The sequence below is a fragment of the Tupaia chinensis genome, unplaced genomic scaffold (assembly GCF_000334495.1).
Source record: "Tupaia chinensis unplaced genomic scaffold, TupChi_1.0 Scaffold147433_1, whole genome shotgun sequence".
Taxonomy (NCBI): Eukaryota; Metazoa; Chordata; class Mammalia; order Scandentia; family Tupaiidae; genus Tupaia; species Tupaia belangeri.
In genome coordinates this window covers 3,589,629-3,608,223 of record NW_006207284.1, presented here as the reverse complement: position 1 = coordinate 3,608,223, position 18,595 = coordinate 3,589,629, and the positions used below count along the sequence as shown (strand labels likewise).

At 38.5% G+C, this 18,595-nt stretch overlaps 1 pseudogene; it reads left to right on the top strand.

Annotated features, from left to right (window-relative positions):
- The first annotated feature begins 2,455 nt into the window (after positions 1–2,455).
- The window catches only part of LOC102478769 (survival of motor neuron-related-splicing factor 30-like), a 33,431-nt pseudogene continuing 17,291 nt past the window's right edge, over positions 2,456–18,595 (top strand).

The following is an 18,595-nucleotide window of genomic DNA, read 5'->3' as shown; positions in this document are numbered from 1 at the left end:
AAATCAAAGAAATGTTAAGAAAAATTTGCTTAAGACTTAAAGCCAGGAAAAAGGTTAGGATTCTGTTCAAACAGTGGGTAGATACTAAAAACTCAAAAATAGATATGGACAAAACTGAAATCTAGTAACAAGTGCACTGTAATTTTCTTCTGAAACATTTTCCCTCTCCATTTCTCCTTTCACCAAAGAGAGCGTAAACTAACTTATCTGCAAAAAAATTAAATTTTTAGTCTCAATTTGGTCTGTTATTTGCACAAAGCCCCATAAGAATACTAATTGATTTAGTTGGCTTGCTGGAACTTTTTATAAGGAACTTCAGATTGGACTCTTTAGAAAGCCTTCCAAGGCTACTGAGCCAAGTCAGGGACTCACCATCTGATTGTGCCTTTCCTGTACTTGAAAATTTTATTAAGGTGCGGGGGGAGTGGGGCATTGGTCAGAAAGTGACATTCTTTACTTACCTGCCAGGTAGAACTGTTTATCGTACCAAGTAATCTTTCCAAGAGCTTCTGTTGACTTTCTTGAGATCTACCTTAGTTCCTTAGCTTTCTGGTCATATCTTCAGAAATGACATTCCATTTAAAGCCCTGCCCATAACCAGTATTTCCAATTTCAGATGCAAGGCAACAGATATTATTGAATTTTTGCAAATAACCATTCTGCCACAAAATAAGAATACTCTCAAATATTTTCTAGTTCCAAAGGGGTCAGGAAGGGAGAAAAGTTTGTTTCAATTTCTAAAAAACATTTAACAAATTGCTGAAGAGCTCAAAGAAGAGCTTAATCCTTAAATCTAGAAAACAAAAACAAAGCATAGAAGAAAATCAGTAATGTTTTACTCAGAAGTCATAAAATTCTATGATCAGAAGTCTATTTTATCTAATACAAGATAAAAACTCCTGCCTTTTTTTTTTTTGCTTCTATTTCCATGGTATGACTTTTTTCAAACTTTACCTCTTAATTTAGGTTTGTCTTTATCAATGGGGTAATTATTTTGTAAGCAATATATATATATACATACAATATATATATATACACACACACATATACATATATATTTTGTCAGCAGTATATAGATATAGATATAGATATAGATATAGATATGCCATTCAGCCACTCTATGTCTTAAGATATTTATCTTCCTTTCATTTTTACATGTTGGACTTCCTTAAGTATTGCTCGAAAAACAAGTGTAGGGGCCAGCAGATAACTTGTGCTTAAGGTACTAGACTTCCACATGGCCAACTGTGCCCTGAAACTCATGCCAGGCATGTGTGCATACATACCCAAAATCCTGAGAGGAGAATGGAGGAGAATGGATTGTGGCATAGTCATCTCTTTTGGATGGTGATTTCTCAGTTTCTCTTTCTCTCTGTCTCTCCAGTGAGTGCACGAGTGCACACACCCTGTAGCAAAAATCTCTCCAAAAAAAGGAAGAACAAGTCTAGTATCATACATTTGTTCAGTTTTTGTTTATCTTGGAACAATTTTATTTATTTTTTCATTTTGAAGGATAGATTTGCCATATATAATATAATATTCTTGGCTAAAAGCACTTTTCTTTCAGAATTTTGAATGTGAATTCCCTCCTGGCTTGTAAAGTTTCTGATGAAAAGCTTAATGCTAGTCTGAAGAGGTAACTTTTATATGTAAGTTGGCTCTAACCTCTAGACATTTTTAGCACTTTATTTTTATTTTTGACTTTTAACAATTTACATATAATGTGTCTTGGAGAGATCTTTTAAGTCTATTTAGCATTGTTTGAATTTACTGGAACTGGATATCTGTACCTCTCACTAAACTTGGGAAGTTTTCAGTTAAAATTATATTTTGTGAAATATATTTTCTATGTCTTTCTAGTCCCTTCCCTCCTGGAATGTGTATTATGACCATATGCAATTGCTTAACAGTAGCCCACAGATATGAAAGGCTATCTTCATTTTTTAAAAAATCATGTTTTATTTCTTCTTGATTATTTGGCTTATTTCAAAGGTTTTTCTTTCAAGATGAGAGATTCTTTCTTCTGCATGTTCTAACCTACCAATTTTAAATTCGCTGTTTTAAATTCATTTCTAGAATTTTGGGATTTTTAAAGATGTTTATCTCTGTTGAACTTATCATTCATCTCATGCATTGTTTTTCTAATCTCCTATAATTATTTGTCTGTATTCACTTATATCTCTTTAGGTTTAATTATGATCAATATTCTTAATTCCATATCAACATTTCTATGATTTTCTTTGCCAGTTGTTAGTGAGAAACTAGTGAGCACTGACTTCTTGCTGTAGCTGTGGATAGTTTTAGCTTTGGTTCTGTTTGGCTTTAGCAGACTGTATACTCTCAGAGTCACCAGAAGTGGCAGTGAGAACATCCAGGCCTATGTTTTCAAGTTCTAGGTGAAGCTGGAGTTATGTGCTTGTATCCTGCTTGTAAAGCAAATAGATTCGCTCTAACAATGACAGTGGCTGCTTGTGGAGTGGTTTTTAAGGATCTCAGCCCCTGTGTAGGGTTCGAGGAGTCTTCTCCAGGTGAGGTAACTTTGTGGAGGTAAGAGCTAAGAATTGGTAAAGCCCAGTGTCTTGAGTGGGTTGCACACAACAGGGACGTAGGAGCTAGGTGAGGATTTGTGTCTCAAAGGGTGCTCTGATGTTCAGTTTGCTCGTTTTGTGCATTCCCAGCACCAGCTCTTCTCCACTGCCACTGTTCCCCTCCTCTGTCAACAGTCAAGGGACAGGACTTGCCGATTATTGCAGAGCTCTTTCCAAGCAGTAGTGGTGGTAGGAAGAAATCCTCCAGTACTTGGAAGGAGTGACCCACCCTGATGTCTGTCTTTCCTTGCCAAAACTGCACCACCATCTCTGTTGACACTTAATGTGTGGCATTCACCACTGGCTCCAAAGCTCTACCCAAGTAGGCATGAGAGAGGAATTGCATCACAGTTGATATGTGAGAGGAATCCCACCACGGGATTGTGCTGATGCCTAAGTCTTTGTCAAGGTGGGATTCTCTATTCTGGGGCACTGTTCTCTGCTTGGACAGGAAGGGGCAAGGGCCTAGTTCTCCTTGCTTCTTTTTCACTGAGGAGAAAAAGAGTCCCAAGTGTCCCTCTCTTATCCAGCAGCCCTAGCCCTGTCCTCTGCACAAGCACTCCATTCAGGGAGCTCCTGGGAAGGCATACTGCTGGTGGTTATATGGGGAAAGAAAGTTCTTTTCAGAGCCTTAAGTCTGGGGAATAAGGACCCAATCTTTGAAGAGGCAGGTGCTGAATATCTCAATTCTTCAGTATCCACTGGGATGGGGGACGTTGGTAAACTGAAATGCCATGTTCTAGATTGTGTCGGGGTAGATAGTCGGAATCTTTGGTCTCTAGTGGGAAGGGGATTGGGTAGGTTTGGTCACAGAGGAGTCCTTGGTGGGGGAGGAAGGGTCCAATGCTCTCTCTGAGGCAGTAGATCTATGCAGCTACCTAAGATGGGTACGAGGTCTTTGTCAGCTGTCTTATTCATCTGCCATTGTCAAGTCTGGGGTCTGAGGTGGAAACAGGAAACTCAAGGGCAAGGTACTTTGCTTACCTTCTCCCACATAGTGAGGAGCTCCCACCAACTCTAGAATCCTTCTGAGTTTGGGAGTTAGTCCCTTTTATTGTGTCTCTACCACATAACAGGATGCTCCAGAAGTTTCTTGCTGTGTTCTGCTGTTCTCATTTTATTCCTCTGCCCAAAATGTACCAATCTGTCCAAATTTCTGTGGTCTTTCTTCCTGGAGAGATGCCATATTGGGTCTCTATAGTCAGTCATTTTGTATACTCCTCATCCCTAGTGTTACATTTTTCCTTAACGCTAGTAAACCCACTTTGGTTAGGCTCTGGTAAAATAATTTTCCAGGGGGAGACCTTTGTTCAGGAGAATAGAATGCTCTGGGTGTATTTTGAAATGGTTACTTCTCACTTCTCTCTGCCAGAAGTATGAGGGATTTTTCTCCAGTGTTCATCCTGAGTACTTCCGCTCCACCCACTCTATCACATTACCCTGCTTCATTCTCTCCACTCTAAAATTATCTGGTATGTATTTTTGTATATAAAATCTGTCTCCTATTTTAATATAAGCTTGAAGAGGACAGAATCTTCTGTTTTGTTCCCTACCATATTCTCAGTTTGTAGAATAGTGCTAATATGTCATAACACTAAAAATATTTCTAGAGTGGATATTTGAAAATTGGATTGATTCTGGTGACCAAGACACTACCTTAACCTTTATTGGACCTGATAAAGGATTTTTTTGCTTTCTTCACCAGGGACAATGATTGCTCCTAAGCTTGGTTTCTGATCAAAATCTGGGCTCTAGCTCTGAGTCTCTCCTTTTCATCCATTGGCCCATAACAGACACCCACACACACACACACACAGACATAGACACACAAATGTGCACACACATGAACACAGACACACACAGTTTTTTCTGGCCCCTCAGGAGTCTACATCCATTTAGAAGCTTGCCTATGGACATCCAAAGTCTCTTTTCTCCCTATCATCTCCTATAAGCCACACAAGAATAAGTGTTCTTATTCCATTTAAAAAACACATTCAGGAAAACAGAAGTGTACGACTTTCTCAAATTGAGGTGATCATTAATTTAGCACTTTCTAGTCCTATTTATTTTCAGTCTCTTGTGTAAGAAGAATAATACTTTAGACAAATTAGATCATGCAGCTGGGAAGATGAGAGAGTTATTATTGGCAATAATGAATATTCCTGAATGATTATTGATTGTCTGAAGGAGTTTAGAGCTCCAGGTAAGTCTACTATTAAATAGCTAGTTAAAAATTCCAAAAGATTCATTATTGCTCTTTAAAAATATATTATGAAAAAATGAGGTTGCATTTTCTATGTTATAAAATGAAAGGTCTAAAGATGATAGATTCTCAATAAGCCTATACTGCAATTAAAAAGAAAATGGATATCGCGAAAGAAAATATTGGCTAAGATGAAATGAGAAAAGGGCAAGCAGGTTTAAAAATTCAGTAATGTTTTAGTAATTCAAACTTCTATTACCTTATTAATATTTAGTCATCAGATAAAGCTGAGTTTTTAAACCTCAATAACTTGGACAATGATTATATATACATAGGAATCACATTGCCCTTGTGCCTCCACCAGTTCAGAGTCTTTTCTGGGCCTGCGAGTTCATTCTTTAACCAAGCATCACTGTGTTTTACTTTGCTGGACAGAATGGCTCACCACGTGACATGAACTGCTTGACACCAGCCAAACCCTGACTGCAGAATGGCCCAGGCTTCCTGTATTATTTTCCCTAAAGCCCAGCTAAATAGAACTGCTCGCCTCTCCGGCTTTCCTCCAAAAGCACCTTACATGTTCCCCTTCAGCACAAGGGGTGCCTTTCTGGACTCTTCTGTGCTTACTCAGAGGATTCAGAGGCAGAGCTCAACTCCCTTTTCCTCCAAAGCTCAAAGTACATAATACCTGCCCTGCTCACTTGGCACATGTACTTGGTTACCTTTTTAAAATTTATTTATTTTTTAAGAGATTTTTTGCCACAGGGGAGTGTGCTCACCAGAGAAAAAGAAAGAGCCATAGAGACTCCATGGAGTCCAGCAATGTAACCATTATGTCATCTGCTGGTCTCTATACCTGGTTTTCTGATGCTCTTGGAAAGTATGGCTAGACATACGTTTCTCTGTATCCTGCCCCTTGCACACATGAAAGCATGCTGCTGATAAGCAGTTGGGCATATAACAATATTTTAAATAATAACCTAGACAACTATAACCCTTTCTTTCTTAGCTCATGTCTGCCATTTTTCTGGACTTTAATCAATCTTAAGTACTACTCCAAAAAATACCTTCTCGCTCAGTGACAGGACTACAGTAGTGATTGCTGTGTGTTCGTTGAGTGCTTGCTTATGTGTGAATTGTACATGCATTAACAAGCTCCTCAAAACATCTCATTGAGAAGACTGAGAGTTATTTATTTCTATTCATAATTTACCAATGAGAAAGCAGTTGTAAACAGATTATATAAGTTGTTCAAGATCACACAGACATTGCATGAAAAAAGGTGAATTTCAAATCAGATGTGTGGGATTCAAAACTGTGTTCTTTCCAATACACCAGTGAAACTCCTTGTACCAACACTTTTCATTTAGTCTATGCCTTCTCTAACACTATGCATAATACTCAAAGAGTTTTCAATTTACAAAAAAAAAAGAAAGAAAGAAAGAAAGAGAGAGAGAGAGAGAGAGAGAGAGAGAGAGAAAGAAAGAAAGAAAGAAAGAAAGAAAGAAAGAAAGAGAGAAAGAAAGAAAGAGAGAGAAAGAAAAAATCTGTTAATGGTATTCCAAATGGTAGACTCAGCAAGCGGTGAGAGCCTCAGGTTACATGAGTGTCATCAGTCAGGGTATGTTTATTGTTTGGAGGAGATAAGAATTTGAGATCTAAAAAACCAAGTCAAGACTGCAGGATCAGATTCTAGAATATTCTGAGTGAAGCAAGGCTTGGGGCTGTGTGATTTTGCCTCCATGTTGTCCTAGGGCAGTAGTTCTTATTTGGCTCCTTGAATGACATAGAGGAAAGTCTACAACTTTTTGTTTGTTATAAATAAGGAGGGACTTATTGCTTGGAGCTTCTAGTAGGTAGAAGTCAGAGATACTGAGGAATATCCTAAAATGCATAGGATAAAGAGTCATCTAGCCCCAAAGATCATTAATGTCAAGATTAGAAACTTTGACCTAAAGGGAAGAAAATTTTAATCCTCTTCCTAGAGTGTATTATACTATAATATACAAAGTGTTATAATATAATGTAGTATTATAATATATATTATATGTATATGTATGTATTATATGTATCTGATACTATAATACAATACTAATATAGTACTCTGTGTATTAATGTATAATATCCAAATATCAATATATACTCAATGTTGAAAAGCCTATCCTGCTTCAGGTGATATTCTGATATTCTCCTTTGGTTTGGGGGTCTGAATACTCAAGGTAAGAGGAGGTGTTGGGGGCCATGCCTGGTACCCATACCACTTGGAACATGGGATCTGGCAGTGTCCTCATAGAACTCCTTTGAGGATTTGGAGACCATGTCCAACATCTGATATCCTCCAGAGGGGTTTCATGTGAACACATGGCCTTGTCATTTAAAACCCTCTTCTGTCATTTGTCACCCCCTCCTTTTCCTTCTCCATGCCCCACTACTTCTCTTCATTCTGTGCTCACCAGCTTAGTCAGCACTCTCTGGCCTATCCTTCTGCCCCTGTCTTTCATCAGCATCCTTTCTTGCATGTGCCAGCTCATACCTCTGCTCCTCTCACAGTTCAGGACTCACCTCAGATAGGAAGAGAGAGCAAGAAGCAACTCTCTTGGCCAAAGAAATTTTCAAATGCCTGAGCAGTTTTTGGTTAGGCCACCATCCCCATAGCAATCATCGTCTCTGTGCAATGTTGGGATTAGGGCAGATTTGAAGCCAGGGCCTATGAACTAAATGCTAGGACCAGTTTTGTTGGAATAATTCCTGAAAATCTTTCTCCCATGTAAGGTCTCAAATTTGTTCTTAAATCCTCCATTTCACTCATCTCACCACGTGTCATGAACCATTTGGACTCCAGAATCCAAATCACAGTGTAGAAGGATAACATCATTAAAGAAGTTATTGGAAGGCTAGCCAGTGACATGGTAGTTAAAGTGCTGCATCCCACGTGGCTGACTGTGCGGTTCAAAACCCAGACCTGACAGCTTAAAAAGTTCATCAAGTGCATATTTATCCATGCCCCAAATCTTGAGAGGATAATGGAAGAGAAGGGATTGTGACATGGTCATCTCCCCAAGGTCTGGGTTGCTTTCTCACTTTTCCTCTGTGTCTCCCTCTCTTATTTCTGGGAGTATGTGCCTTCTGGAAAAATTAATTAATTAATTTTAAAAATTAGTATAAAATAGCGCCATAAGCCAAATATCATTTAAAGTACATGAGAGCTCTTCAAAAAGTTTATGGAAATGCCTATTATGAGAAATCTATGGATTAATTTAAAATATTTCTCGCACCAGAAGAACCTCATACTTGAATTCCAGCATTTCCAAAAAATTTTTGAAGACTCCTCTTATTTGATGATTATACATTCATTAAGAACCTTCTGAATACATGGAATTCTTTAACCTTGAAAACAAATGGAAAACAATGTCCTTGGCTTGGTGATTGTTAAGGGAGAGCTTACCCTGTGAATGATATGACTTTACATCAAAAAATAAACTAGGACTTCAAGATCCCAGAGAACAGAGACTTAAATAATGTGTTGAGACGGTAACTTAAAAGATATCTTGAGCCTATGCAAACCCGGAGTCAGAAATTATATATCTCTTCCTTCCCTCATAAAACACATTCCACAATAGAATATTTCACCTTTCATCTAAAAACATTTCTCTTCTCCTTGCCTCTGCCTCATAAATAATAGTAGTGAAGGAGAAAAATTTAGTTGGTACCGCATAGTCTGAGATGTGTTTCAAAGGACAATTACTTTCTATCGCAGTCTTCAGATCAAAATGGTATCATGTTTTCTCATGAATTAGGTCAAGGAGCCTTGTGCCAAATAATGCTGTAATACAAAATGTTGTTCTTTGTCACATGCAGCTCTGTAAACTGATCATCTCTGAACCTTTGAAATATAAGGAGTATTTCAAGGATAGCCAGTTACTCAGATAACAAGGGACATGGGTGGGAGGGCACACATTTATGAACTACATTGTTCTCAGAATCACATAGTGCATTGAGGGTGTTCTATTCACTTCAAAACCTTCCTCAAGGTGATTGGAGTTAGATGGTTAATTTGCATGTGTGTAACAGAGAAGGAGACCAGATTGGAAAAGGCCTTACCACTGACAAATATGAATTGTATATTAGGAAAGGAAATTTAGGGGCCAGCAGGTCAGTGGTTAAGGTGCTGGTTAAGACTCAAGCTACAACCATAGTTTGAGTCTGGGATCTGATGGTTTGAAACTCATGCCAGGTGTGTGTGCATGCTTGCCCAAATTCCTGAGAGGAGAAGCTCTTCAAAAAGTTTATGGAAATGCCTATTATGAGAAATCTATGGATTAATTTAAAATATTTCTCGCACCAGAAGAACCTCATACTTGAATTCCAGCATTTCCAAAAAATTTTTGAAGACTCCTCTTATTTGATGATTATACATTCATTAAGAACCTTCTGAATACATGGAATTCTTTAACCTTGAAAACAAATGGAAAACAATGTCCTTGGCTTGGTGATTGTTAAGGGAGAGCTTACCCTGTGAATGATATGACTTTACATCAAAAAATAAACTAGGACTTCAAGATCCCAGAGAACAGAGACTTAAATAATGTGTTGAGACGGTAACTTAAAAGATATCTTGAGCCTATGCAAACCCGGAGTCAGAAATTATATATCTCTTCCTTCCCTCATAAAACACATTCCACAATAGAATATTTCACCTTTCATCTAAAAACATTTCTCTTCTCCTTGCCTCTGCCTCATAAATAATAGTAGTGAAGGAGAAAAATTTAGTTGGTACCGCATAGTCTGAGATGTGTTTCAAAGGACAATTACTTTCTATCGCAGTCTTCAGATCAAAATGGTATCATGTTTTCTCATGAATTAGGTCAAGGAGCCTTGTGCCAAATAATGCTGTAATACAAAATGTTGTTCTTTGTCACATGCAGCTCTGTAAACTGATCATCTCTGAACCTTTGAAATATAAGGAGTATTTCAAGGATAGCCAGTTACTCAGATAACAAGGGACATGGGTGGGAGGGCACACATTTATGAACTACATTGTTCTCAGAATCACATAGTGCATTGAGGGTGTTCTATTCACTTCAAAACCTTCCTCAAGGTGATTGGAGTTAGATGGTTAATTTGCATGTGTGTAACAGAGAAGGAGACCAGATTGGAAAAGGCCTTACCACTGACAAATATGAATTGTATATTAGGAAAGGAAATTTAGGGGCCAGCAGGTCAGTGGTTAAGGTGCTGGTTAAGACTCAAGCTACAACCATAGTTTGAGTCTGGGATCTGATGGTTTGAAACTCATGCCAGGTGTGTGTGCATGCTTGCCCAAATTCCTGAGAGGAGAATGGAGGAGAAGGGATTGTTATGTGGCCATCTCTCCCAGGGGTTGAGTTCTTGCTTTCTGTCTCATTGTCTCTCTATCTCTCTCTCTCTCTGTCTCTCCAGCAAACACACACACCCTATCACAAAAAGTTCCAAAACAAACTAACACAGTTTTAGGGGTGCCACCTCTGATCTACAGAATCAGAATATCTGAAGAAGAGGACAGTAAAGACACATTTTTTAGAAGAACTCAAGTGATCTGAGTGCACACAGTAGGTTGAGAGCTACCAATCTAAGAGGTAAAAGACTTCATGTATCTTTGTAAGATTCCTTTATTTTATTTTACCTTGCAGGCGGGGACTGGTGAAAAGTAACACTTAGAGAAGCAATATAATCTTCTCTCAGCAGGGTGCAAGCTCCATGAGGGCAAAGACTGTTTCATTCACTGTTGTGTCCTGAGTGCCAAAAAAGTATCTGGAATTTAGTAGATACATATGTTTATTAAATAGATTAATCAGATTTGCATTTTAAAATGAGAATTACCAAGAAGATCTGGATAATGAATTGGAGGGGAAGATAATGGCTGCTGAGCAACCTGTTCGGAGAGTATTAAATTGCTCAGGTGTGAGATGATATATTCTTAAGCTAAGACAATTACAGAATAGAAGAGAGAAGATGTTTTTGAAATGTATTTAGAAGGATAAATCGCATAATTTAATGAATGATTCACATAAGTGAGTGAGGGAAAGGAGTCTAAGAAGACTTTGTTTTATTTTGTTTTGTTTTCTTGTCTGTTAAAGTCATGGTGGTATTACTCACAAACATGTAGATCTAAAGGCAGTTTTCAGAAGAAGATAATAAAATTAGTATTATATATGTTATGTTTGGGATTCTGATAGAAAAAATCCAGATATTTAGTTCATGGTTAGCTGTATGTTTTTAAAAATCATAAAAAAGGGGGCCAGCAGATGGTGTGGTGGTTGAGGTACTGGACTCCCATGTGCCTAACCATGGTTTTGAGTCCCGAGCCTGGTGGCTTGCTTTTTCATTCGCTGTGTGTCTCTTTCTCTGGTCAAATTTTAAAAATAAATATTTTTTAAAAAGTCATGCAAAAGAATTGGGCTGTAGATTCAGTTTAGGGAGACAATCACTCATTAATTCATTGAGTCATTCATTAAATAGACATTCACTGAATATCTACCTTACTAGACACTGGATAAGGGTTAGACATGGCTTCAAAAGTCCTACACTTTCATGAAAAGACTGAAGAGTAGCAAGTATCCTGAAGAAGATATGCCCAGACAGATCAGAGAGGGGTACCCAAACCAGCTGGGAGGCTGAAAGAAAGTTTCACATAGTGAACCCTTTAAGAGAAGCTGTTCTCTGAGCAGAGGCATCCACGTGGACAGAAGCCAGTTGCAGCAGATTTGGAGAGGCAGAAGGCAGATTGCAATGAGTTGAAAAGTGAAATGGAGATTAGGATGTAAGGATAGTGAGTTTAAGACAATTTTTTTTATGAAATTTTGATGAACCAAGAAGAAGAAAAATAAGCCAATACCTAAAGGGTCATTAAAGATGCCCAAAATTTCTATTTAGAAAAGGAGAGAGTTGTACATTATTTTCTTGAAGAAGGAGAGGAGAAACTGAAGTTATAAGAGGGAGAGAGGGGAAAGTCAATGAAGCAAAATCGCAGAGAATACAGGACAAGATGGGGTCAGATCATTTGACAGAATGAGCCATGGGCAAGAAGTGAGATACCTGGTCTCCTGCTCGTGATGAAAAAGGAGTGAAGGACTGTAAGAAGGGACAAATAAGGGCATTATATAATAGTAAATGGGGTAATCCAGCAAGAAGACATAACCCTTATAAATATCTACATACCCAACTCAGGTGCACCTAAATATGTGAAGGAAAGACTACTGGAGCTAAAAGGAGAGATAGGGAGAAATACTATAATTGTTGGGATCTCAATACCCCATTTTCTCCTATAGACAGATCTTCTAGACAGAAAATAAATAGAGAGATACAGAACTTAAATGATACTATAAAGTGAATGGGCTTGACAGATATCTATAGAACTTTCCACCCTACATCCACAACATATACATTTTTCTCACCCTGACATGGAACCTTTTCAAAGATAGATCATATGTTAGGACACAAATCAAGCCTTTACAGATTCAAAGGCATAGAAACTGTATCCAGCATCTTCTCTAACCATGATGGAATTAAACTCAAGATTAATTTCAAGAAACAACCCCGAAAATACACGAAAACATGGAAACTGAACAACCTACTTCTGAATGACTTCTTCACTACTGAAGAAATTAAGGCTGAAATAAAAAAAATTTATGGAAACAAATGATAATGAGTACACAAGTGTCCAGAATCTATGGGACACAGCAAAAGCAGTCATAAGCGGGAACTTCATACCAATTAGTGCACATAAGAAAAGGATGGAAAGATGGCAAGTAGATAACTTATCATCATGCCTCAGAGAACTGGAAAAACAACAACAAACGAACCCCCAAAATGCCAGGCGAAAAGAAATAATAAAGGTTCGAGCAGAAATAAATGAAATAGAAAATAAACGAACCATACAGAAAATAAATGAAAGCAAAAGCTGGTTCTTTGAAAAGATCAACAAGATCGATACTCCATTGGCTAGACTGATCAAGAAGAAGAAAGAAAGAAACCAGATTAATCAAATATGTGATGAAACAGGCAATATTACCACGGACATAGCAGAAATACATAATATCATTAGAGGATACTATGAGCGACTTTACGCCAACAAACAAGATAACCTGGAGGAGATGGACAAATTCCTGGATGCATATAAACTACCAAGATTGGATCAGGAAGACATAGAGAATCTGAATAGACCTATAACAAGCCAGGAGATTGAATCAGTAATTAATAATCTCCCAACAAAGAAAAGCCCAGGCCCAGATGGCTTCACTTGTGAATTCTACAAAACTTTCAAGGAAGAATTAACCCCTATCTTACTAAAATTATTTCTAAAGATTCAAAAGGAAGGAAACCTTCCAAATTCATTTTATGAAGCCTCCATCATCCTCATCCCCAAAACAGATAAGGATATGACAAAAAAGGAAAACTACAGACCAATATCATTGATGAATATAGATGCGAAAATTCTCAACAAGATACTCGCAAATCGTATCCAACAACATATAACAAAGATCATTCATCACGACCAGGTAGGCTTTATACCAGGGATGCAAGGGTGGTTCAATATACGCAAGACCATAAATGTAATACACCACATTAACAGAAAGAAAGATAAAAACCATATGATCATCTCAATTGATGCGGAGAAAGCGTTTGATAAAATACAACATCCTTTTATGATTAAGACTCTCAGTAAGATTGGTATAGAAGGGTCATTTCTGAACACAATAAAAGCAATCTATGAAAAACCTACAGCTAATATTATACTGAATGGGGAAAAGCTGAAAGCTTTTCCTCTGAAAACAGGTACTAGGCAAGGCTGCCCACTTTCTCCACTGCTCTTTAATATAGTACTGGAAGTCTTAGCTATTGCAATCAGAGAAGAGAACAGTATTAAAGGCATTCGAATAGGCAAAGAAGAGTTGAAAATATCTTTATTTGCAGATGACATGATGGTATACTTAGAAGACCCAAAGGTATCCATGAAAAAACTGCTTGAAGTAATAAGTGAATACAGTAAGGTGGCAGGATACAAAATCAATATCCAAAAATCTATAGCATTTCTATTTATGAACAACAAGTTGAATGAAGCAGAGCTGAAGAAAGGAATCCCTTTCACCATAGCCACAAGATGTATAAGATATCTAGGGATAAACCTAACTAAGAAAGTCAAAGACCTTTATAAAGAAAACTACGAGAATCTTAAAAAAGACATTGAAAGTGACATAAAAAAGTGGAAGGACATCCCATGCTCCTGGATTGGTAGAATTAACATAATCAAAATGGCAATTCTACCCAAATTAATCTACATGTTTAATGCAATTCCAATCAAAATACCAGAGATATTCTTCAGAGATCTAGAAAAGACAATTATAGAATTTGTCTGGAACCATAAAAGACCTCGTATTGCAAAAGCAATCCTGCGTAAGAAGAATGGAGTAGGAGGCATATCACTCCCTGATCCCAAGATATACTATAAAGCTGTGGTCATCAAAACAGCATGGTATTGGCATAAAAACAGACATGTGGACCAATGGAAGAGAATAGAGACCCCAGAAATAACTCCCAAAGCTTATAGCCAACTGATCTTTGACAAAGGATATCAGTCAATCCATTGGGAAAAGGAAAACCTCTTTAGTAAATGGTGCTGGAAAAACTGGGTATCCACCTGCAGAAAGATGAAACTGAACCCCCATCTTTCACCATTAACAACAGTCAACTCAAAATGGATCAAAGATCTGAACCTAAGACCTCAGACAATAAAACTACTTGTGGAAAATGCTGGGGAAACTCTGGGAGACATTGGAGTAGGCAAAGACTTCTTAAATAAGACTCCCAAAGCACAGGCAATAATCCCTAAAATAGACAAGTGGGACTATATTAGACTAAGAAGTTTCTGCACAGCAAAGGACACAGTAACAAGTGTGAACCGACAACCCTCAGAATGGGAAAATATTTTTGTTAAATATGCCTCAGACAAGGGACTGATAACGAGAATACATAGGGAACTCAAGTGCCTTATGCGAAAAAAAATGATGGGATTAGCAGATGGCATAATGGTTATGTTGCTGGACTTCCACAAAGTTGACTGCGATTCAAGTCCCGGAACCAGCAGCTTTAAACTCACACAGAGTGCCTGTGCATCTGTGCCAAAAATCCCGAGAAGAGAGTGGAGGAGAAAAGATTGCGGCATGGCTATCCCTCCTGTGGGTGATTTCTGTCTCTCTATCTCTCCAGCGAGTGCATGCACCCTATAGCAAAAATATCTCCCTAAAAAATAAATGCAATAACTCTGGCATTTGATAGAAAGTGGTCAGATATGGAGGATCTATTGCTGAGTGAAGTAAGCCAGGCTATGAAAGAAAGATATTGTATGTATCCACTCAATATATACTGACTATCCGCACTTTATGTTAGAGAGCGAAAAATTGCAGGACATAAAAGCAGTGAAGGTACTTAACGAGAATAGGACAGGGTGGAATGGGGAGGGGGTAAAGAGAAGAGGATAGAGAAAGTTAGCAAGTGAACAATAGAGAGGCAGGACGTTAGTGAGAAACAGATATGGCTTATTACCTATTGATTATGATACGTATAGTATTCTCAACTGGATTGGTCTGAGAAGTATTTCATGATGGGTAAAGTCTTTTTACAAGCAAAATGAGAAATAGTGATTGACTGTTTAAAAAAATAATTGGAATAATAATAATAGTGATTGGGAAAAACAATGAAAAGATATTGAATGATGAATTGGGGAGATTAGTGTCTCTATATTGACTGACATGCATGGCATTCTCTTTTGAAAAAGCAGTGTAATACACTGTAAAGTAATATGTAATCCAATGTAATATAAAGATTATGATGATAATAAAAATAAAAAGTAAAAAAAAATTTTAAAAAAAAAAGGAGTGAAGGGATGGAGATTATGTCTGGGTGAGAGGGAGAGTTAGAAAGGGGAATTGCCATGTATGGAAAGCTCTGTCAGAGGTTTTGTGCTTGGAGGACTGCACAAGCCTGCACGAAATGCTTCCTTTGGATTTAAAATGGCAAGAGGAAAAAGAAAACAAGAAAGTTGTAATGTTTAAGGAGAAGTTAAACCCAGTCACTACAACATTCCAGAAAAAGTGCCTTCTGCCCAAGGATAATACTGGTTTTTATCTGAGTGCACATAGTAGGTTGAGAGCTACCAAGCTGGATGGTAAAGGATCTCATGTATCTTTTCTTTTTTTTGAGAGATTTTTGCTATAGGGCGTGTGCGCTCCTCAGACAGACAGAGAGATAGAAAGCGAGAAATCACCCCCCAGAGGGGATGGCCACGCCGCAATCCCTTCTCCTCCATTCTCCTCTCGGGATCTTGGGCACGCACGCACACGCGCCCAGTGTGAGTTTAAGCCACTGGGTCCAGGACTCAAACCGCGGTCGACTACGTGGGAGTTCAGCGACACAGCCACTACCCTAACTGCTGGTCCCCCTCGCGTATCATTTTATGATTCCTTTATTTACCCTGCAGACCAATTCCCAAATTTCGAGAACTTCATATCATCTTTGCAACCCTCTTTCTAACAGAGTGTCTAATTGGTCTAATGACAGGTACTTAATAAAAGGAAAGAAAAAAAAGTCTTTTGTATGCTTCCTGGGCTCAGTCAGTACCTCTAAAACACCTTTATCCATGCCTGACAGCCATAAATTTTGATTAAAATGAAACTAATATCCTAATTAATCCTAATTACCAACAATTAAAAGTAATAGCCAACCATAGCAATAAAACAGCTTCTCATAAGAGCCCTGGACCAACAAAGATGACAAACATCACTTTCAGAAATTGCATATTGGTTCAATGCTATTGGGGAAAAATAGGCTAGAATTCATGACACTACTTCTAGTTGCTCAGAGTGCTTTGTAGGCCTCTTTATATTCAGACAAGATTCCTTTGGATTTAGAGTAAGACTTAAATAATCTCCTAAAACAACATATGCTCAACTCATAACTGTTACCAAACATATGTTCAGAATGGATAAGCCAGTAGCTATAATTTATGCAAAAAGAGAAAGCAGCATGCATATCTATCCTTTTCCCATTCTCAGATTCCCTGCAGATCCAGTATGAAAATAGTCATGAAAATTGTATCATTTCATTCTTAAGAGAAGTCTGAAGAATAAAATAGGAACGCAACTAGACCAATGCTTCTATTGTTTTTTTTTTTTTTTTTCTTTTTTTGGAGAGGTTTTTGCTATAGGGCACATGCACTCACCTGAAAGACAGAGAGAGACAGAGAGACAGAAAGTGAGAAATCATCCCCCAGGGGGTATGGCCACACTGCAATCCCTTCTTCATTCTCCTCTCAGGATCCTAGGCACACACACACACGTGCCCGGTGTTTGTTTTATGCCACTGAGTCCGGGACTCGAACTGCAGTCGACTACATGGGAGTCCAGCGACATAGTCATTATGCCATCGCTGGTCCCCAATGCTTTTATTGTCACCACTCTGCCTGCCACCACCACCACTATCATCATCACCTGCAGCAGTAGCTTCAAAGAGTACATGTCTCTGCACAGAGGGGAGTGTTGGACCAGGGACTCAAAAACACCCTTGTATCCTTGGTAAGCTTTTCAAGGTCAAGTAACACAACTGGAAGAAGAAGAAAACATAAACTTGTGACTAGATGTACTAGGTGGCTGCCTTCCCAGTCACTTTCTAAACCAAGTCACAATTCACTATTAGAAACACATGGGAAATCTTTAAAAAATAGGGTTGTATAGACTCTACTCCAAATCAGTACTATCAGAATCTGTGTTAAGGAATTCAGAAACCAGTATTTTTGTCTTCAGATTGCCAAAGGATGAATGCACTCTCCAGAGAGAGAGGGAGAAGGAGAGAGGGAGGGAGAGAGAGAAAGGGAGACTAAGTGAGAAAGCACTCCTGTGGGGGAAGGTCATGCTGCAATCCCTTCTCCATTTCTGCCTCTTCAAGATTTTGGGCACACATGCTCATTTGGCATGTTTTTTAAGTTGCTGGCTCTGAGTCTCTAATCATGCAGTCAGTCATGTGTGATCTAGCCACTTAATCACCATGCCACTGGCTGGCTCCAGGCATCAGTATTTCCTGTGCATTTAAACATTAGTACTAAGGGCCAGCAGGTGGCGTGGTGGTTAAGGGTGTTGGACTCCCACATGGTCAACTGCAGTTTGAGTCCTGGACTTGGTGACTTGCTTTCTCATGTTCTCTCTCTCTGTCCCTCTCTGGTGAAATTTAAATAAATAAATAAGTAAATGAATAAATAAAGTTACATAAAATAGTTCTTTGAAAACATACATAAATAAAAATTAAAAATTGTATCAAAGGGACCAGTAGATGGCAAAATGGTTACATTGCTGGACTCCCACGTAGCTGACTGCAGTTCAAGTACTGCACTCAGTGACTTAAATCTCATGCCAGGCATGACCATCTCCCTGGGCGGTGATTTCTCACTTTCAGTCTCTCTATCTCTCTGGTGAGCACATGCATTCTACAGTAAAAACCTCTCTAAAAAATTAATATTGGGACCAGCAGTTAGTGTAATGGCTATGTCACTGGACTCCCACGTAGTCAACCCCGGTTCGAGTCCCGGACCCGGTGGCTTAAATTCACGCCGGGCATGTGTGCATGTATGCCCAAGATCCCGAGAGAAGAAGGGAGGAGAAGGGATTGAGGTGCGGCCATCTCCCCTGGGGGGTGATTTCCTGCTTTCTGTCTCTCTGTCTCTCTCTGTCTGTCTGGCAAGTGCACGCGCCCTATAGCAAAAACCTCTCCAAAAAAA